Source organism: Schistocerca gregaria, chromosome 7 (assembly GCF_023897955.1).
Source record: "Schistocerca gregaria isolate iqSchGreg1 chromosome 7, iqSchGreg1.2, whole genome shotgun sequence".
NCBI lineage: Eukaryota > Metazoa > Arthropoda > Insecta > Orthoptera > Acrididae > Schistocerca > Schistocerca gregaria.
Window position 1 is genome coordinate 238,780,835 of NC_064926.1, and position 23,290 is coordinate 238,804,124.

Below are 23,290 nucleotides of genomic sequence, written 5' to 3' on the forward strand. Positions count from 1 at the left end.
TTGCGCTCTGTATGAAGATCACTGGCTGTGCTGTGTGCAGTCTGTGGCTGGTTTACATTGTTGTCTGCTATTGTAGTGTTGGGCAGCTGGATGTTAACAGTGCGTGGCGTTGCGCAGTTGGAGGTGAGTCGGCAGCAGTGGTGGATGTGGGGAGAGAGGTGGCGGAGTTTTGAGCGTAGATGATCTGGACGTGTGCTGTGGCGATACCTGTAAGACACCGCTAGCCCACGCCTCTCGCGGTGTGCGTTTAACCCCATTTAAATGACGCGCCAAGCGCGCGCCCAGCGGCTGTAGGATTAATTAAATAATCGGCGTGCTATTCTGAGTTGAAATCTCTGGTCCAGAGGGACGTGAAGAGGCTGTGGTCCAGAGAGAGAGTAGAGTCAGTCGAGTCTTGTTCAGTCTTAAGAGTCAGTCGAGCTAGAAAGTGTCTTGTGAAACGATCATTCTGTGGATATTATTAGTGTGAGGATTTCTTTTATATGTGTTGTGTTGTCTTCTTCGATGAGTAAAAAAAAATAGGTAAAATAAATTTTTGTGATGTCCAACAATAAGTTCATTCCAGTAAAAATAGAACCACTTCCCTTCACCTTTATTCACCCTTTTTTCTTTCTTTCCTTACAACAAAACAAAAACTAAAAAATTACCACCCTCCCCTTTTTTTTTTAATTCCGGACATCACAGTGCCCATCAGAGACAGTAAATTTGTAAGAGTGGATTTCACAAACTGATATATATATATATATATATATATATATATATATATATATATATATATATATATATAATGACTTTTGAACACTATTAAGGTAAATACATTGTTTGTTCTTTATGAAAATCTTTCATTTTGCTAACTACGCGTATCAGTAGTTAGTCCCTTCAGTAGTTAAAATCTTTCATTTAGCTGGCAGTAGTGGCGCTCGCTGTATTCCAGCAGTTCGAGTAACGAAGATTTTTGTGAGGTAAGTGATTTGTGAAAGGTATAGGTTAATGTTAGTCAGGGCCATTGTTTTGTAGGGATTATTGAAAGTCAGATTGCGTTGCGCTAAAAATATTGTGTGTCAGTTTAAGCACATCATTTACAATTTTTCTAAGGGGACATTTCAAGTTAATGTTTACCAACGAATAATTACTACATACACCAGCCATAGAACTGAAATAGTGAAGAAAAAATAACAATTTTCTGTTATCATTCCGTTAAATACCAATGACAAAAGAATACGTTCAATAAACTGCCCCATACCTATTGTAATTGTTTCGAGTCTGGCAAGTCACCTTTTGACTGCATCAAACAAGTCTCAGGACTGAAGACCACAACAACAAACAAAACAAGTTCAGAAGACTGGTTTAACAAAACAGGTGGCAGACCCGCAGTGCTCAGCCGTGCACTTTGACAGCTGGTCGGTGTGGAGGGAGAGGCGGCTCTTCACTGCAGGCGGGACGGATCGCCGGCTGCGGTGACAGAGTGGCCGTCAAGCGGGCAGCGGCGCCGCCCACCGCCGCCCACGCAGCTGCCGGCCTCGCTGCGAGCAGATGCGCCCCGCCGACGCCCGAGAGAGGGCACAGAGAGAGAGAGAGAGAGAGAGAGAGAGGGCGAAATCTCTTTTTCGCTTCAGTGTCACTTTAATTTTCCCCAATACCATACGCCATAATAGAAAATCAGAGTAAATCCCTAGGCAGTAGTCAGCAAAAATAGGATTCGGGTGCATCCGCGCCCCCGCGCTGGGGATCGCTGCCCCCCTCTAGCCCCTCCCACTTCCCCTCCCCCTCTCCCTCCCTCACTCGCTGCCGCCGCTCGAGTCGCCTGAGCTGGAAAGCAGCTCCGCTCGGTTAAAGGATGATTGGGGGAGGGGGCTGGTGAGCACCGCGACCGGCCGAGTTAACCAAACTTGATAAAGAAAGGCGCGGCGGGCCTAGAGGCAGGAGCAGAAGCACGAGCACGAGCAGGAGCAAAGGCGAGGCGGGCCCGCAATTCGTTACAAGTCGCGGCGGCTCGCTTCGTTACTCCACACAAATTGGTCATATTTCGCCGCTCCCTCGGCGCGTTTCTTTTATTATTATTATTCCTCGCCGGGCGCGGCCTATCAGTCGCCGTAATAGGGTGAGTTAGCGCGTCCCTGGGGAGCCGTGCAGAGAGAACCGCCTGCTCCCCCCTCCGGCCGGCAGAGAGCCACGTGTGCGCCGCCGCCGGCCACCAGCGGCCGCCTTCACCACAGCTCACTACTTACCACGTGCCAAAGTGCCCCTCTGGACAGCCTCCCGTCTGAGAGCGGAGGGCGGGCCTCCCCCGTGCACCGTGGTTACGCACGCACGTGTCGCCATCACCACCTTCATCGGTCGTTTACACTCACGGGTCTAAGCAGAGTAATTCCGCTGTGCTGCGCCATTCTCAGATTCCAGAATGAGATATTCTCTGTGCAGCGGAGTGTGCGCTGATGTGAACTTCCTAGTAGATTAAAACTGTGTGCTGGACCGAGACTCGAACTCGGGACCTTTGCCTTTCACGGGCAAGTGCTTTACCAAGTGAGCAAGGTTCGCAGGAGAGTTTCTGTAAAGTTTGGAAGGTCGGAGACGAGGTACTGGCAGACGTAGAGCTGTGAGGACGGGGCGTGGTTCGTGCTTGGGTAGCTCAATTGGTAGAGCACTTGCCCGCAAAAGGCATAGGTCCCGAGTTCGAGTCTCGGTCGGGCACACAGTTTTAATCTGCCAGGAAGTTTCACATCAGCGCACACTCCGCTGCAGAGTGAAAATCTCATTCTATAAACATCCCTTAGGCTGTGGCTAAGCCATGTCTCCGTAATATCGTTTCTTTCAGGAGTGCTAGTTCTGCATGGTTCGCAGGAGAGCTTCTGTAAAGTTTGGAACGTAGGAGACGAGGTACTGGCAGACGTAGAGCTGTGAGGACGGGGCGTGGTTCGTGCTTGGGTACCTCAATTGGTAGAGCACTTGCCCGCGAAAGGCATTGGTGCCGAGTTCGAGTCTCGGTCTGGCACACAGTTTTAATCTGCCAGGAAGTTTCACATCAGCGCACACTCCGCTGCAGAGTGAAAATCTCATTCTATAAACATCCCCTAGGCTGCAGCTAAGCCATGTCTCCGTAATATCCTTTCCTTCAGGAGTGCTTGTTCTGCATGGTTCGCAGGAGAGCTTCTGTAAAGTTTGGAACGTAGGAGACGAGGTACTGGCAGAAGTAGAGCTGTGAGGACGGGGCATGAGTCGTGCTTGGGTAGCTCAGTTGGTAGAGCACTTGCCCGCGAAAAGCAAAGGTCCCTAGTTCGAGTATCGGTCCGGCACACAGTTTTAATCTGCCAGGAAGTTTCATTTTCAGAATGTTTTCTCAAGATCCACTTCACAGTGTATGATTCAGACTTGGATGCGAGCTTGAGGACACTGCAACAGATGCGCTGTCTTCCGGTTGCCAAATTCCACATCCGCACCGACTCCTCGTTCGGAACATAGTCATATAAATATACAAGCTGCTCAAAAATTCCCGTTACAAACTCTAGGACTTTTAGAGGATACTGAGTGGATAATATTCCGAATCGAAAACCCATGTCCAGAAACTTACCATTTCCGTGGTATAATCACTTCACAACATGTCGGTAACGCGACCACTTTTACAGATTTATTAGACGTGGCCCAGCACATCAAGTGCATGTCTAAAGCGTCGATTGCACACCGACCGGTGCAGCGCCGCGAAACGGCATTAAGAGGGCGCTGACCCATACCAATGGACAGAGAAGGCAGCGCCTCACCTCCAGGAAGGTAGTTCAGCGCCCCCTGTCAGTACTGACTTAACCAGCCGCTAATCGCTTGTACGGCCAAGTTCGTTCGCAACCTTCGAAAGCATCGGTACTGAGTAATAGGAAGATGATACTTAGCTTGAATTCTGCGGGTAGTTCAAATTGAAAAAAGAGAAGAGTTAGAGAGATAGGGAGAAGTGATGTATGCTTGCGTATCATAAACTCCTTCCCTCAAAAATACTGCTCTTCTTCATACCTCTTCTGTGTTACCACAGATGACGTGTCACTGATCTCATTTGTGCTGAGACTGCAGTACACGAGAGGTGCCTGTTTGCTTCCATGACGCTGAGTGGGATGCATAAGTTCTAATAAGTGTTCGCCAGTCTGCAGTCTCCGACAGTAATTGTCCCCTACGCAACAGTTCGGCGCTAGCGGCCGTGCGGAGCGGAGGTCCGATACTTCCGCCTGTGCGGCGTGTGCGAGTGTTCGTTTACTTGTGGACTTAGTCTGCGCGCGGGCTAATAACAACGATCATGGCGAACAAGTACAGAAAAACTACATTACGATTCAATTTCTGCAAAGACTACGAAAGACCAAAGGCTTTAGCAGTGGAACGATTCATACGTGAGGACGTCAAGATACCGCCAAACGATATTGTCGGAATTCACCTGTCCATCGTTAGTCCCACGGTGTATGTTAAGATGGTAAATGACGCGGCGTGTGAGAGAATTCTACAGGCGACAAAAGCAGGTCTCCGATTTTGCCATAGTGACGGGAATGTCGGCACGGTAACTGTAGAACATGCTGGTCTGGGTGTACGGACAATACGTGTTTTTGAGCTGCCATTTGAGCTCCCGGCTGACGAAGTTATTGAGGCTTTCAAGCCATACGGCACGGTACATGGTCACACAGCAGAACGCTGGATACAATTCGCCACGTACCCCGTGCTTAACGGAGTGAGACAGATCACTATTGATCTTCAGAAGCATGTACCGTCCTATCTGACAATTGGTGGTTGTAGGGCGGTGGTGATTTACGATGGGCAACCACGTACATGTTCTGGCTGTGGCCAGGAGGGACACTCAGGTCGAACTGTATGCAACGGCGGATTACGCAACTGCCTTCAGATGTGCGGGAGCCGTCGCCGGCGATGACAGTACTACCGATCACCTATGCCAAAGCCTTCACTGCGTCCGCTGATGACCGAAAGGACACAGCCCCGGTGGAAGTTTCCGATGGAACTCTCCGAAACCTTGTAGCAGACGTCGGGATGACAGAGGATGCTGCTCCATCGAGCATACAATCTACGGCGACAACATCAGTTGACACCGAACTCCTACCAAGCACACCGATAGTACACGAAGCAGTTCCAGCCACTACGGATGCTGTTCCGTCTGGAACGCACTCTGTGACGACAACATCAGTTTCGACCGAACTCCCGCCAACTACAACGATGGGACTCGAAACACTTCCAGTTCCTACGGATGCTTTTCTGTCGGGCAGCCGTGATTCCCTACAATCTGAGGACACGGAAGGAAGATCACGCAAACAACGTTCCCCGAAAAGGAGGAAACGGCGTCGTCGCACGACATCTCCTAGGGATGACTCCCCTTGCCCCGACGACGATGCGCATGTGGAGCAAGACGACACAACAGCCTCTACGAAGCAGGATGAGGCAATGGAAACTGTTCGATCAGACCCGCGGCGGACTGTCACATTGACGGTAGCGGGACGTGGTGATGCTGAAGAGGAACCACAACCAATTGGCTCTCCAGACGCAGATGCTGTGGCTATGGACACGAATATATCACTGCCTGCAAAGATGTGGTATGACGATATTGAGGAGGCGCCGGACATCATACAGAGGCAGCCGGCACTCACAAAGACGGCCTAGTAATTGCTGAAGGTGAAGAGAGAGGGGCGAGAGAACCTCTTCTAACTCAGCCCCCAGCGCCGATGCAGGGAGATATTGTTGCACCTCGACAGAGTGGGATTCAACGCCATGCGAACCGTATTGCGACATTAAATATAAATGACGTGCGTTCACCAACCAAAATACACCTACTGAAGGAAACGATTTGGGCATCTGATGTGGATATTGCTTTGCTGCAGGAAGTCCACATAGCTGCACTCCCACACATCGCAGGCTACCACTCCTATTCGTCACATGGAGATCACAATGGGAGTGGGGTGGCAGTTTACGTGCGAGATGGCTTCCCCGTGGAAAACGGGTGTTACCTTCCGTCGGCCAGGGGAATGGCTTTCACGACGTTTGGGACACGCATCATCAATCTTTATGCACCGTCGGGAAACAATCGGCGGCGGGAAAGGGCGCGGTTTTATGCAGAAGATATTGCACCACTTTTCCATGGACGTTATGAATGTGTAATAATTGGTGGAGATTTCAACTGTGTTCTCAGCCAGAAAGACCAATGGCCGCAAGCAAACATCAGCCAGGAGTTGCGAATCGTTGTCAGCGACCTTGTACTTAGTGACACGTGGGAATTACGACATGGAGATGCACCGGGATACACCTATGTGACAAGTCATTCGGCGAGCAGATTAGATCGCATTTATATCTCACGGGCTCATGCAAATGATGTCCAGGACGCGGAACGCTGGCCATTGGCATTTTCCGATCACAGCGCTTACATCTGTGCGGTGCTTCTTCCCCGTAGAGAGGTGTGGAACAGCAAGGCCCCGTGGAAATTAAACATTCAACATCTACATGATCCCGAATGTCGTCAACGGATCCTTGAGACATGGACGATGTGCGAGCGAAAGGTTGGAAGGTATGCGACGAAGCTTGATTGGTGGCTGACTTGTGCTAAACCGGCGCTTCGCCGTACGTTCATCTCATATAGCAGGGAGATGGCAGAATGGCGCCGCCGTACGACCGACTTTTATTTTGCAGCGCTGCGCGACCTGGACGATGGTCCGCCGGAACCGGACGTCTGGATCGAACGCAAAAGGATAAAAGCTAAACTAGTGGCTTTAGCTCGGAAACATCTTCAGGGAACCATGGTGCGCGCCAGATGTCACGATACGATACGACACGAGATTCATTCCATGCACCACGTCGTGAATGAACGAAAGCACCGACGACGCGTTTTGGTATGGGAGTTAATTACCCGCGAAGACCGAAGAGTGACGCGTCAAGCGGACATTGTCTCTGCATTCGTCGACCATTACCAACACATCTATCGGGAGGAAGCAGCCCGTGTTCATGACCTCGCACGTATAGCCACATACGTCTCCCGTACACTAACGGTGGAAGACGCTGGAACCTTACTGGAAGCTGTTAGCTGTGAGGAAGTACATGATGCGATCGCAAAGGGTGCGTTGAATCGCTCCCCAGGCATTGATGGACTTCCTGCTGAATTTTATCGAGAATTTCGCAACGAAATGGCACCGCGATGGACGGAAATGTACAACGAGTTGTTAAATTCCGATGCGCCTATTCCACCGGCTTTTATGGAAGGCCTCTTGGTGCCAGTACATAAACCGAAGCCAGGAATTACGGTCACACATTATCGCCCCATCACCCTGCTTAATGCAGACTATAATATCTTTGCACGGATGCTAGCGTCCCGATGTCGTATGTTAATTCGTAGCGTTCTCTCCCCAGAACAAACGACACCGGGTGGATCGGTGAATGTGCAAACAGCTACTGGCGAATGCCGTGATGTAATAGCGCTGGCGGAGGAGTGCCGGCTTAAAGCGGCGATGGTGGCGGTTGATTCTGACAGTGCTTTTGATAAGGTGCGCCACAACTATCTGTACGCTGTACTGGAACAAATGGGATTTCCAGACTGTTTTACTGGTCTCATTAGAAGGATTTATGGGAGCGCACAATCCTTGGTACACGTTAATGGGCGTATAGCAGGACCCATTCAAATTCGACGTTCCATTCGCCAGGCTGCCCTCTTTCGATGCTGCTGTTCGCGATAGCGTTGGAACCATTAATTGGGAGGCTAAGAAATTCTCTTTCTGGGCTGGAACTGCGGGGCTACACCTTCAAATATCGTGCTTATGCGGACGACCTCCTGCTGCTCGTTCGTTCTGAGGAAGAGGTGAAGACGGTCCTTGAACTGTTGTCGGACCACAGTGTGACGGCGGGTAGTGCAGTGAACATGAACAAATCGGCAGCAATGCCGGTTGGAAGGGGCCTTACGCCGGAATAAATCAGTCCGTTTCCTTATGTGCAACGATTCCGCTATCTCGGCATAGACTTTACCTCATCTGTGAAACATACTGCGGCAGTTAACTACCGACGTATTTTACAGACAACACGTACCATGGTCCGCCAACATCTCCTACGACGCCTTGATCCTTTGCAGCGAGTCGAATATCTGAACACTTATGTGGTTTCTCGAATGGTGCATATTTCGCAGATCCTGCCCCTACTACTCACGCTCGGGCATCGACTTCAATCAGCACTAGGCTATTTTGTGATGATTGGGTCGCCCCTCAAGGTGCGATACGCAACGCTCACGCTCCCTACGGACAAGGGGGGACTCGGACTTACGAATGTTCGCTGCCGAGCGACGGCGCTCCTTCTAGCCACGATGTACAAGCAATGGCGTAGCGGGCGTGATTCCCTTACATTCCGCCTACTGGATCTCCTAGTCCCAGCGTCCCTCACACCTCCGGTGGCGGTGGGCAACATTACGCCACATTTTGCGCATGTATCAACTTTTATCGTGGAACTTAGTTATATCAGAGACAAGCTTCCGCGCACGAGACCACCATGTGCGAAGGATTTTTATGTTTGGCTGCTACGACGGATAAGTCGTAATGTCATTGAACTGAAACACCCCACGTTGCATTGGCCGAAGATTTGGAGACATGTGCACCAAAAATTCTTTCCTACCTTCGTTCGGGCACTGTGGTTCAATGTCACCTGTGGCAGGTTCAACACCAACCAACGACTCCATGCAATTGGACTAGTGGACACTCCACTGTGCCCGAAATGTCGCCAAGTGGATGACGACCATCACCACTTAACTTGTATCGCGGTGGAGGACGTATGGCTCCTAGGACGACAGATGGTGGCTTGGTACCTCCGTGTGACCCCGCAACATATTACACCTGCTTCCTTCTTACATCCGGAGAGTGACTACTTTCCGGCGACCAAATCACAGTCGATCATCTGGGTCAAAGGTTGGACGATCGCGTACCTCTATGGGGATGCTGCCAAGTCGCGACTCGACTTTTGGTATTTCTTACAGCAAGCCCACTATGAGGTTCAAAGATGGTCACACTATCGGAAAACCTTTGCCAACTATCTTCAGGCAGTCTTCCTCGACCCCCCACGCAGTTGGGATGTGCCGGGTGCAGTCGGTGTGCACATTTGACAGCTGATAATGAACCTCACGCTTCTCTCAACGCTCCATATGTAATGCACATACTATACCATGAAATGATCTACATGATCTACATGTTCCTTTTAACAGGGTGATTGTGGAAAATAAATAAATATAATAAATAAAAACAACATCCCTGTGTCCCTGTTCCTTTACATTTTGTGATTTGTTGTACAATGATTTTCTTTTGTTTTTGTTTTTGCAGAGGATGCATTTCATTTCGTGTTTGCGAACTATCAAAAAAAAAAAAAAAAAAAAAGTGTTAGAGCGCTGGTCTGATAAACTAGGGGTCGTAAGTTCCATCCTCACAGGAGAAAGATGAATTTTGGAAATCAGTTGCGCGTCGTGGCCGTATAGCAAACAGTATCTGTGATGACGAACAATTAGCGACAGGCGTTTTTTTAAGAATTACTCTCAGATGTGATTAAGGCGAATGGCGCAGATAAAGCATTTGCCAAAGCGGTACAGCATAAGGTGGGACGAGGCAGTCTGAATTACATTTTATAGATGTATTAAAAAAAAAAAAGTTGGTAGAGCACTTGCCCGCGAAAAGCAAAGGTCCCGAGATCGAGTCTCGGTCCGGCACACAGTTTTAATCTGCCAGGAAGTTTCATTTTCAGAATGTTTTCTCAAGATCCACTTCACAGTGTATGATTCAGACTTGGATGCGAGCTTGAGGACACTGCAACAGATGCGCTGTATTCCGGCTGCCAAATTCCACATCCGCACCGACTCCTCGTTCGGAACATAGTCATATAAATATACAAGCTGCTCAAAAATTCCCGTTACAAACTCTAGGACTTTTAGAGGATACTGAGTGGATAATATTCCGAATCGAAAACCCATGTCCAGAAACTTACCATTTCCGTGGTATAATCACTTCACAACATGTCGGTAACGCGACCACTTTTACAGATTTATTAGACGTGGCCCAGCACATCAAGTGCATGTCTAAAGCGTCGATTGCACACCGACCGGTGCAGCGCCGCGAAACGGCATTAAGAGGGCGCTGACCCATACCAATGGACAGAGAAGGCAGCGCCTCACCTCCAGGAAGGTAGTTCAGCGCCCCCTGTCAGTACTGACTTAACCAGCCGCTAATCGCTTGTACGGCCAAGTTCGTTCGCAACCTTCGAAAGCATCGGTACTGAGTAATAGGAAGATGATACTTAGCTTGAATTCTGCGGGTAGTTCAAATTGAAAAAAGAGAAGAGTTAGAGAGATAGGGAGAAGTGATGTATGCTTGCGTATCATAAACTCCTTCCCTCAAAAATACTGCTCTTCTTCATACCTCTTCTGTGTTACCACAGATGACGTGTCACTGATCTCATTTGTGCTGAGACTGCAGTACACGAGAGGTGCCTGTTTGCTTCCATGACGCTGAGTGGGATGCATAAGTTCTAATAAGTGTTCGCCAGTCTGCAGTCTCCGACAGTAATTGTCCCCTACGCAACAGTTCGGCGCTAGCGGCCGTGCGGAGCGGAGGTCCGATACTTCCGCCTGTGCGGCGTGTGCGAGTGTTCGTTTACTTGTGGACTTAGTCTGCGCGCGGGCTAATAACAACGATCATGGCGAACAAGTACAGAAAAACTACATTACGATTCAATTTCTGCAAAGACTACGAAAGACCAAAGGCTTTAGCAGTGGAACGATTCATACGTGAGGACGTCAAGATACCGCCAAACGATATTGTCGGAATTCACCTGTCCATCGTTAGTCCCACGGTGTATGTTAAGATGGTAAATGACGCGGCGTGTGAGAGAATTCTACAGGCGACAAAAGCAGGTCTCCGATTTTGCCATAGTGACGGGAATGTCGGCACGGTAACTGTAGAACATGCTGGTCTGGGTGTACGGACAATACGTGTTTTTGAGCTGCCATTTGAGCTCCCGGCTGACGAAGTTATTGAGGCTTTCAAGCCATACGGCACGGTACATGGTCACACAGCAGAACGCTGGATACAATTCGCCACGTACCCCGTGCTTAACGGAGTGAGACAGATCACTATTGATCTTCAGAAGCATGTACCGTCCTATCTGACAATTGGTGGTTGTAGGGCGGTGGTGATTTACGATGGGCAACCACGTACATGTTCTGGCTGTGGCCAGGAGGGACACTCAGGTCGAACTGTATGCAACGGCGGATTACGCAACTGCCTTCAGATGTGCGGGAGCCGTCGCCGGCGATGACAGTACTACCGATCACCTATGCCAAAGCCTTCACTGCGTCCGCTGATGACCGAAAGGACACAGCCCCGGTGGAAGTTTCCGATGGAACTCTCCGAAACCTTGTAGCAGACGTCGGGATGACAGAGGATGCTGCTCCATCGAGCATACAATCTACGGCGACAACATCAGTTGACACCGAACTCCTACCAAGCACACCGATAGTACACGAAGCAGTTCCAGCCACTACGGATGCTGTTCCGTCTGGAACGCACTCTGTGACGACAACATCAGTTTCGACCGAACTCCCGCCAACTACAACGATGGGACTCGAAACACTTCCAGTTCCTACGGATGCTTTTCTGTCGGGCAGCCGTGATTCCCTACAATCTGAGGACACGGAAGGAAGATCACGCAAACAACGTTCCCCGAAAAGGAGGAAACGGCGTCGTCGCACGACATCTCCTAGGGATGACTCCCCTTGCCCCGACGACGATGCGCATGTGGAGCAAGACGACACAACAGCCTCTACGAAGCAGGATGAGGCAATGGAAACTGTTCGATCAGACCCGCAGCGGACTGTCACATTGACGGTAGCGGGACGTGGTGATGCTGAAGAGGAACCACAACCAATTGGCTCTCCAGACGCAGATGCTGTGGCTATGGACACGAATATATCACTGCCTGCAAAGATGTGGTATGACGATATTGAGGAGGCGCCGGACATCATACAGAGGCAGCCGGCACTCACAAAGACGGCCTAGTAATTGCTGAAGGTGAAGAGAGAGGGGCGAGAGAACCTCTTCTAACTCAGCCCCCAGCGCCGATGCAGGGAGATATTGTTGCACCTCGACAGAGTGGGATTCAACGCCATGCGAACCGTATTGCGACATTAAATATAAATGACGTGCGTTCACCAACCAAAATACACCTACTGAAGGAAACGATTTGGGCATCTGATGTGGATATTGCTTTGCTGCAGGAAGTCCACATAGCTGCACTCCCACACATCGCAGGCTACCACTCCTATTCGTCACATGGAGATCACAATGGGAGTGGGGTGGCAGTTTACGTGCGAGATGGCTTCCCCGTGGAAAACGGGTGTTACCTTCCGTCGGCCAGGGGAATGGCTTTCACGACGTTTGGGACACGCATCATCAATCTTTATGCACCGTCGGGAAACAATCGGCGGCGGGAAAGGGCGCGGTTTTATGCAGAAGATATTGCACCACTTTTCCATGGACGTTATGAATGTGTAATAATTGGTGGAGATTTCAACTGTGTTCTCAGCCAGAAAGACCAATGGCCGCAAGCAAACATCAGCCAGGAGTTGCGAATCGTTGTCAGCGACCTTGTACTTAGTGACACGTGGGAATTACGACATGGAGATGCACCGGGATACACCTATGTGACAAGTCATTCGGCGAGCAGATTAGATCGCATTTATATCTCACGGGCTCATGCAAATGATGTCCAGGACGCGGAACGCTGGCCATTGGCATTTTCCGATCACAGCGCTTACATCTGTGCGGTGCTTCTTCCCCGTAGAGAGGTGTGGAACAGCAAGGCCCCGTGGAAATTAAACATTCAACATCTACATGATCCCGAATGTCGTCAACGGATCCTTGAGACATGGACGATGTGCGAGCGAAAGGTTGGAAGGTATGCGACGAAGCTTGATTGGTGGCTGACTTGTGCTAAACCGGCGCTTCGCCGTACGTTCATCTCATATAGCAGGGAGATGGCAGAATGGCGCCGCCGTACGACCGACTTTTATTTTGCAGCGCTGCGCGACCTGGACGATGGTCCGCCGGAACCGGACGTCTGGATCGAACGCAAAAGGATAAAAGCTAAACTAGTGGCTTTAGCTCGGAAACATCTTCAGGGAACCATGGTGCGCGCCAGATGTCACGATACGATACGACACGAGATTCATTCCATGCACCACGTCGTGAATGAACGAAAGCACCGACGACGCGTTTTGGTATGGGAGTTAATTACCCGCGAAGACCGAAGAGTGACGCGTCAAGCGGACATTGTCTCTGCATTCGTCGACCATTACCAACACATCTATCGGGAGGAAGCAGCCCGTGTTCATGACCTCGCACGTATAGCCACATACGTCTCCCGTACACTAACGGTGGAAGACGCTGGAACCTTACTGGAAGCTGTTAGCTGTGAGGAAGTACATGATGCGATCGCAAAGGGTGCGTTGAATCGCTCCCCAGGCATTGATGGACTTCCTGCTGAATTTTATCGAGAATTTCGCAACGAAATGGCACCGCGATGGACGGAAATGTACAACGAGTTGTTAAATTCCGATGCGCCTATTCCACCGGCTTTTATGGAAGGCCTCTTGGTGCCAGTACATAAACCGAAGCCAGGAATTACGGTCACACATATATCGCCCCATCACCCTGCTTAATGCAGACTATAATATCTTTGCACGGATGCTAGCGTCCCGATGTCGTATGTTAATTCGCAGCGTTCTCTCCCCAGAACAGACGACACCGGGTGGATCGGTGAATGTGCAAACAGCTACTGGCGAATGCCGTGATGTAATAGCGCTGGCGGAGGAGTGCCGGCTTAAAGCGGCGATGGTGGCGGTTGATTCTGACAGTGCTTTTGATAAGGTGCGCCACAACTATCTGTACGCTGTACTGGAACAAATGGGATTTCCAGACTGTTTTACTGGTCTCATTAGAAGGATTTATGGGAGCGCACAATCCTTGGTACACGTTAATGGGCGTATAGCAGGACCCATTCAAATTCGACGTTCCATTCGCCAGGCTGCCCTCTTTCGATGCTGCTGTTCGCGATAGCGTTGGAACCATTAATTGGGAGGCTAAGAAATTCTCTTTCTGGGCTGGAACTGCGGGGCTACACCTTCAAATATCGTGCTTATGCGGACGACCTCCTGCTGCTCGTTCGTTCTGAGGAAGAGGTGAAGACGGTCCTTGAACTGTTGTCGGACCACAGTGTGACGGCGGGTAGTGCAGTGAACATGAACAAATCGGCAGCAATGCCGGTTGGAAGGGGCCTTACGCCGGAAGAAATCAGTCCGTTTCCTTATGTGCAACGATTCCGCTATCTCGGCATAGACTTTACCTCATCTGTGAAACATACTGCGGCAGTTAACTACCGACGTATTTTACAGACAACACGTACCATGGTCCGCCAACATCTCCTACGACGCCTTGATCCTTTGCAGCGAGTCGAATATCTGAACACTTATGTGGTTTCTCGAATGGTGCATATTTCGCAGATCCTGCCCCTACCACTCACGCTCGGGCATCGACTTCAATCAGCACTAGGCTATTTTGTGATGATTGGGTCGCCCCTCAAGGTGCGATACGCAACGCTCACGCTCCCTACGGACAAGGGGGACTCGGACTTACGAATGTTCGCTGCCGAGCGACGGCGCTCCTTCTAGCCACGATGTACAAGCAATGGCGTAGCGGGCGTGATTCCCTTACATTCCGCCTACTGGATCTCCTAGTTCCAGCGTCCCTCACACCTCCGGTGGCGGTGGGCAACATTACGCCACATTTTGCGCATGTATCAACTTTTATCGTGGAACTTAGTTATATCAGAGACAAGCTTCCGCGCACGAGACCACCATGCGCGAAGGATTTTTATGTTTGGCTGCTACGACGGATAAGTCGTAATGTCATTGAACTGAAACACCCCACGTTGCATTGGCCGAAGATTTGGAGACATGTGCACCAAAAATTCTTTCCTACCTTCGTTCGGGCACTGTGGTTCAATGTCACCTGTGGCAAGTTCAACACCAACCAACGACTCCATGCAATTGGACTAGTGGACACTCCACTGTGCCCGAAATGTCGCCAAGTGGATGACGACCATCACCGCTTAACTTGTATCGCGGTGGAGGACGTATGGCTCCTAGGACGACAGATGGTGGCATGGTACCTCCGTGTGACCCCGCAACATATTACACCTGCTTCCTTCTTACATCCGGAGAGTGACTACTTTCCGGCGACCAAATCACAGTCGATCATCTGGGTCAAAGGTTGGACGATCGCGTACCTCTACGGGGATGCTGCCAAGTCGCGACTCGACTTTTGGTATTTCTTACAGCAAGCCCACTATGAGGTTCAAAGATGGTCACACTATCGGAAAACCTTTGCCAACTATCTTCAGGCAGTCTTCCTCGACCCCCCACGCAGTTGGGATGTGCCGGGTGCAGTCGGTGTGCACATTTGACAGCTGATAATGAACCTCACGCTTCTCTCAACGCTCCATATGTAATGCACATACTATACCATGAAATGATCTACATGATCTACATGTTCCTTTTAACAGGGTGATTGTGGAAAATAAATAAATATAATAAATAAAAACAACATCCCTGTGTCCCTGTTCCTTTACATTTTGTGATTTGTTGTACAATGATTTTCTTTTGTTTTTGTTTTTGCAGAGGATGCATTTCATTTCGTGTTTGCGAACTATCCCAAAAAAAAAAAAAAAAAAAGTGGTAGAGAGCTGGTCTGATAAACTAGGGGTCGTAAGTTCCATCCTCACAGGAGAAAGATGAATTTTGGAAATCAGTTGCGCGTCGTGGCCGTATAGCAAACAGTATCTGTGATGACGAACAATTAGCGACAGGCGTTTTTTTAAGAATTACTCTCAGATGTGATTAAGGCGAATGGCGCAGATAAAGCATTTGCCAAAGCGGTACAGCATAAGGTGGGACGAGGCAGTCTGAATTACATTTTATAGATGTATTAAAAAAAAAAAGTTGGTAGAGCACTTGCCCGCGAAAAGCAAAGGTCCCGAGATCGAGTCTCGGTCCGGCACACAGTTTTAATCTGCCAGGAAGTTTCATTTTCAGAATGTTTTCTCAAGATCCACTTCACAGTGTATGATTCAGACTTGGATGCGAGCTTGAGGACACTGCAACAGATGCGCTGTCTTCCGGCTGCCAAATTCCACATCCGCACCGACTCCTCGTTCGGAACATAGTCATATAAATATACAAGCTGCTCAAAAATTCCCGTTACAAACTCTAGGACTTTTAGAGGATACTGAGTGGATAATATTCCGAATCGAAAACCCATGTCCAGAAACTTACCATTTCCGTGGTATAATCACTTCACAACATGTCGGTAACGCGACCACTTTTACAGATAATTTATTAGACGTGGCCCAGCACATCAAGTGCATGTCTAAAGCGTCGATTGCACACCGACCGGTGCAGCGCCGCGAAACGGCATTAAGAGGGCGCTGACCCATACCAATGGACAGAGAAGGCAGCGCCTCACCTCCAGGAAGGTAGTTCAGCGCCCCCTGTCAGTACTGACTTAACCAGCCGCTAATCGCTTGTACGGCCAAGTTCGTTCGCAACCTTCGAAAGCATCGGTACTGAGTAATAGGAAGATGATACTTAGCTTGAATTCTGCGGGTAGTTCAAATTGAAAAAAGAGAAGAGTTAGAGAGATAGGGAGAAGTGATGTATGCTTGCGTATCATAAACTCCTTCCCTCAAAAATACTGCTCTTCTTCATACCTCTTCTGTGTTACCACAGATGACGTGTCACTGATCTCATTTGTGCTGAGACTGCAGTACACGAGAGGTGCCTGTTTGCTTCCATGACGCTGAGTGGGATGCATAAGTTCTAATAAGTGTTCGCCAGTCTGCAGTCTCCGACAGTAATTGTCCCCTACGCAGAAAACAGCACGTAGGTCGTGGTCCGTAATCTTGAGGCTCTAAGAAACTTTTTGTGAGAAACTGTTATTTTAGAAATGATTAAATTTCCCATCAGTTTGTTTATACGAGATGCCACTCGCTTCTTATTGGCAGATCACGAGAAACTGCACAATTTTATTAATTTTTTAAAGTCACAAATGATTTCTATTTTTCAACAAATTAATGAAGTGCAGATTCCCGTAATCACTATCACCCTGTTCCCAACTAAATGTCCAAGCAAACATACATTGATAGTAAAGTCATAACTAACACTGACCGCGGTAGACAACATGTCTATCCTCCGAGGCTTCCCAATCAGCTCTCACATTTACACACTTAACTAATACCGTGGCCAACAACATGTCCGTCCTCCGACACTGCCGAACTAGCTCTGATCTTACAGCCGAAGCAGCACGCCCGCCATTCAATTTTGGCGCGATCCGAAGATCACCGAAGTGCTTCGTCTGCCTTTTCGTTTCACAGTTGTTTATTATTCTGCTGGTTATAAATACTTGCGAAATAGTGGAATGACAGCGCGCTACTGGAGATGCTTTAAATATGGCATGAGACAAATACGCTCTTTAGCTTGTCTAATGTTAATAACAGAAGATTATGATTTTGATACGGAACTTCCGAATGCAGCAGCCAATCGCGGAGGAAGATCACAATTTAGACGTCTTTCTCACGATATCCGTACCTAATGAACCGTATGTCATCGGTACCTCATACCACATTACGTCATCTTGCACTTGCTGCCTTCTCAACGTATCTAAAGAAGAACTTCTTGTACCTGAATATCATGGATGCAAAGCAAGAAATATTACATAATAATCAATATGTTATATTATAAAAATAAGTGTACAATGTGAGCGTCACTAAAACTCATAAACGAGTCCTGGCATCTGGTATGATCAAGGGTGTTATATGGTGTGGTAGACCTTTATACCCCACCCACGAAGAACGTTCAAACTTTTAGCTGCAGGGTGTGCTTTTGGAGATACAAGGGCTGGGATGTTTCGCTCTCTACAAATTTCTAGAACATTTCGGAATATTCTAGAACACTCTAGAACATCCCAGAGCATTCGAGAGTGTTCGAGAGCATTGCACACCATTCCAGAATGTTCCGGAGTGTTTCACAATGATCCGGGATGTTCTGGAATGTTCTTGAAACCTGGTAGTCAAGGGAAGGTAGGATTCGGTTACGATTGTGGACGGGGCCGTGATCAGTTACTATTGGTTGCCTTTTACAATTACACACAATTTATTTTAAACCTGTAATTCCAGACTCAACAATACCACACGTTGTTAATGAAGTAATAAACAACTGTGTAAATAATAGTGTGTTCAGTGAGCAAAAATTTAGCAAATCACCCTTAAGTACAGACATAGCAGATAATTTCACCCGTTTGGTGATCAATTGCTTGTTTTTTAATTAACTTTTGCTATTGTATTTGCTATTTTACAGCAGGTTTCTAAATTTTTTATATTACTGCCGTTCCTGGCGTGTAAGGCCTCCAGCCGGGGTTGTGGGCACTCGCCTTAAAAGTTCTAATCTTTTATTTGTATTTTAGCAGTAAGCCTTAAAACCTTATTTACTGCCATTCCTGGCATCTGATGCCTTCTCCTATGTTTGTGGCGACTTACCTTCAATATTTCAATACCTGTAAGTTGTAAATTGCAGCTTTTAAAAGCAAGCCACTGTGATCTGGGCAGAAGGCCTTACACGCCAGGAATGGCAATAAATTAAGAATTGTTTAAAACTCGCTGCAATTTACAACTTACAGGTATTGAAATATTGAAGGTAAGTCGCAACAAACATTGGAGAAGGCATCAGATGCCAGGAATGGCACTAAATAAGGTTTTAAGGCTTACTGCTAAAATACAAATAAAAGATTAGAATTTTTAAGGTGAGTGCCCACAACCCCGGCTGGAGGCCTTACACGCCAGGAACGGCAGTAATATAAAAAATTTAGAAACCTGCTGTAAAATAGCAAATACAATAGCAAAAGTTAATTAAAAAACAAGCAATTGATCACCAAACGGGTGAAATACACTGCTGGAAATGGAAAAAAGAACACATTGACACCGGTGTGTCAGACCCACCATACTTGCTCCGGACACTGCGAGAGGGCTCTACAAGCAATGATCACACACACGGCACAGCGGACACAGCAGGAACCGCGGTGTTGGCCGTCGAATGGCGCTAGCTGTGCAGCATTTGTGCACCGCCGCCGTCAGTGTCAGCCAGTTTGCCGTTTCATTCGGAGCTCCATCGCATTCTTTAACACTGGTAGCATGCCGCGACAGCGTGGACGTGAACCGTATGTGCAGTTGACGGACTTTGAGCGAGGGCGTATAGTGGACATGCGGGAGGCCGGGTGGACGTACCGCCGAATTGCTCAACACGTGGGGCGTGAGGTCTCCACAGTACATCGATGTTGTCGCCAGTGGTCGGCGGAAGGTGCACGTGCTCGTCGACCTGGGACCGGACCGCAGCGTCGCACGGATGCACGCCAAGACCGTAGGATCCTACGCAGTGCCGTAGGGGACCGCACCGCCACTTCCCAGCAAATTAGGGACACTGTTGCTCCTGGGGTATCGGCGAGGACCATTCGCAACCGTCTCCATGAAGCTGGGCTACGGTCCCGCACACCATTAGGCCGTCTTCCGCTCACGCCCCAACATTGTGCAGCCCCCCTCCAGTGGTGTCGCGACAGGCGTGAATGGAGGGACGAATGGAGACGTGTCGTCTTCAGCGATGAGAGTCGCTTCTGCCTTGGTGCCAATGATGGTCGTATGCGTGTTTGGCGCCGTGCAGGTGAGCGCCACAATCAGGACTGCATACGACCGAGGCACACAGGGCCAACACCCGGCATCATGGTGTGGGGAGCGATCTCCTACACTGGCCGTACACCTCTGGTGATCGTCGAGGGGACACTGAATAGTGCACGGTACATCCAAACCGTCATCGAACCCATCGTTCTACCATTCCTAGACCGGCAAGGGAACTTGCTGTTCCAACAGGACAATGCACGTCTGCATGTATCCCGTGCCACCCAACGTGCTCTAGAAGGTGTAAGTCAACTACCCTGGCCAGCAAGATCTCTGGATCTGTCCCCCATTGAGCATGTTTGGGACTGGGTGAAGCGTCGTCTCACGCGGTCTGCACGTCCAGCACGAACGCTGGTCGAACTGAGGCGCCAGGTGGAAATGGCATGACAAGCCGTTCCACAGGACTACATCCAGCATCACTACGATCGTCTCCATGGGAGAATAGCAGCCTGCATTGCTGCGAAAGGTGGACATACACTGTACTAGTGCCGACATTGTGCATGCTCTGTTGCCTGTGTCTATGTGCCTGTGGTTCTGTCAGTGTGATCATGTGATGTATCTGATCCCAGGAATGTGTCAATAAAGTTTCCCCTTCCTGGGACAATGAATTCACGGTGTTCTTATTTCAATTTCCAGGAGTGTAGATTTAATTTAAGTTTCACAAAAGAGAAAACTATCAAAAATGGTCTACAGTGACCCTCAATTATGTTTAATTACTTATCTAACTTGTCGTGAATTACAGTGGCTGATGTGGCTTCTCAATAACTATATAACAGAGAAATCATCGCGTTTCATATATTTTACTTCAAGTGGCAAATGCGAACACCATGAGTTTTAATTAACGATCGACACTAGTATTAAGCAAAAAAGGGGTCTAACAGATGAGACTTCTGCAGTTATGAGTGAAGCCTTATGCGCTCAAAAATGGGCATCGCGTGAGTGCATAACCTTGTCGGTGTTTAGGCAGCGTCAGGGCAGCACAGCTTCGCTCACCTCGCCATCTTCGCAAGCAACTCTCTCCTAACTTCTCCGTACTACAATTTACCGAAGTTGGTTTAAGAAAAACTATCCGGCTGTGTTTTCACCTGACCAATCAGGGTCTCAATGTTAACCTTAAGCTCCGCCTACAAAAATTCTGTCTATCCAAAGAGAAACGTTATACTTTTCGTGGTGGGGCAATGTTTTTAAAGTTCGCAACGTAACAGAGACGCGAAAAACTCTGACGCTAAAACCTGCAGCTGGTGTGGTCCTTTTAGCGTTATCGTGAGATCTATACTGTTCTTCTGGAGGGCTCTATCTTTTAACATGGGCTGGGGAGTGGTCCTAATGTAACAGACACGCGAAAAGGCTCACGCTAAAACTTGCGGGTGGTAGTGGCCGTTTTTGTGTTATCGTAAGATCTATACTGTTTTTCTGGAGTGCTCTAGCTTTTAACATGGGCTGGGGGGTGGTCCTTGACGTAACGGAGACGCGAAAAAGTCTCACGCTAAAACGTGCGGGTGGTAGTCTTAGCGGTAGGCTGCCGACGTGGGTATCCAGTCCATCCCTTATCGTAGGGCCTTCTAGCTTAACACGGTTCTGCTCTCGGCTTCTGTTCTCGTTTCTCCCCTCGGAACTGCGTCGGTCTCACGGTGGGAAGGTAAGACATGCATTTAGGCATTCTTGTGTTAGTCTGTGGTATTCCATTTCCTCACTCGTTACTCGTATTACTTTGGTTAATTTAGTGTCACGATTTATTCGGAGCTATGTGACATACTACTGGATTTGCTTATCATGTCAGGGTTTTCATGGAAGGTGTTGGATTTGCCTGACACCTTACATCATAACCAAATCAATTGTGGTCAGAGTCCATATCTGCCCCTGAAAATGTGTTACAATTTAAAATCTGTTTTCTAAATCTCTTTTATATAATCAATCTGAAACTTTCCATGCTCTGTGCAAAATTCAACCAGGCGGCTTCTTATTTCATTCCGTTCCGTCAGTCCATGTTACCCTACAACTTTTCCTTCAGTAGAGTTACCACAGAAAATAATCCTGTTCGTCATAAGCGAATGAAAATGAAGTAGATTACTTTCGTGTTGAATTATCTGTCACTTTCTTCACATACTGTTTTAATGGTAAATAAAGCAGCATTTAGTTTTTGAACTTTATTACCGTCATAGAACACGAAAAGACATAATCAAATGATTAACAAAACTTACACGGACCACAGATAAAATTTAAAGGAAAATAACAGCGACAGGTAACATCACCTCCGGTAAGCTGTATATACTTGGTAAACATATAGCATCACAGTAATGAACTGTCAAAACTGAACCGTCAAAATATCTGACAAAACGTATTTTTCCGTTTCGGTGCTACAACAACTATTGTACTTACAGAGAGATGACAGAAAGGCTTTACTATAAAAGCAATATGGTCGTCACTTCCAACTAGATGTAGGTACCAGTGCAAATGTAAAAGTAAAACAGATAATTTATGTACAGATAATCTTACTAACGTTATTTCGCAGGTCACTTGATAATGGCTGTAGGTCGAAACAGGCCTGTCGCATTAAATATTGAAAACAGATTACTTTATTGCAGCTGGTTTGAAGTATTCATTTCCATAATGTCTTATAATTTACACGTAAGCCGTGTCTACTGAAACGTTTGAAACTGTTTAATGCATCGCACTTTAATTCATAAAACAGTCGTTGGTGGGGGGTTTATTGGTAAGATATAAAGTGGAAACTAAATAAAGGTAGCTTAAATAAAAATAAAGAACGGGTCTGCGCTGAAACGGCGAGGTGAGGAAAACGTAGAATACATTGACAAGAAGAAGGGATAGGGTGATAAGACATCTATTAAGACATCAAGAAGAACTTCCATGGACCTGGAGGTATCCAACAAGTGACGGAGGACGTTTCGTGTAAGTGCTACTCCGAAAAGGGTGAGACAGGAGACGAAATCTTGGCGAGTCGCATCAAATTAGGCGTTGCTGTCATGAAAAGCCCTTGTTCAGGATCTTGTTCCCACCTTTCCGACATTTGTGAAACTGCTTGCTTCGGCGAAATTTTTATCAGTGTGAAGGCTGTTTTCTTTCGATATCTTTGCCTGACATCTGTATCTCTGGCTGACCTCTATATCTCTGCCTGGAAAATTTCTTGGATGTGGTTTATTTACGTTTTGACAATACTAACACATATTAGTAGGTGGAAGGTTGAATTTTAAAGAGTTTACGTGGAAATCAAGATTTATGCACAATGGGTGGTGGAAAAACTGCGTTTAGGGAATGGAGGTTTCATGGATATAGATTTACCAACAAAAAAGAGGAAGCACCTCGAAATGGAGAACGTAAGCTCTCAGCTTCAGTATCAAAACTTAGGACAGGAGCATTGCAAAGGTGCGTGATTGATGTTGATATTTAAATGAGACTTATTCACATAAACAATCACTACCAGAACCTGTTATTCATACACATACGTCTTACCAGA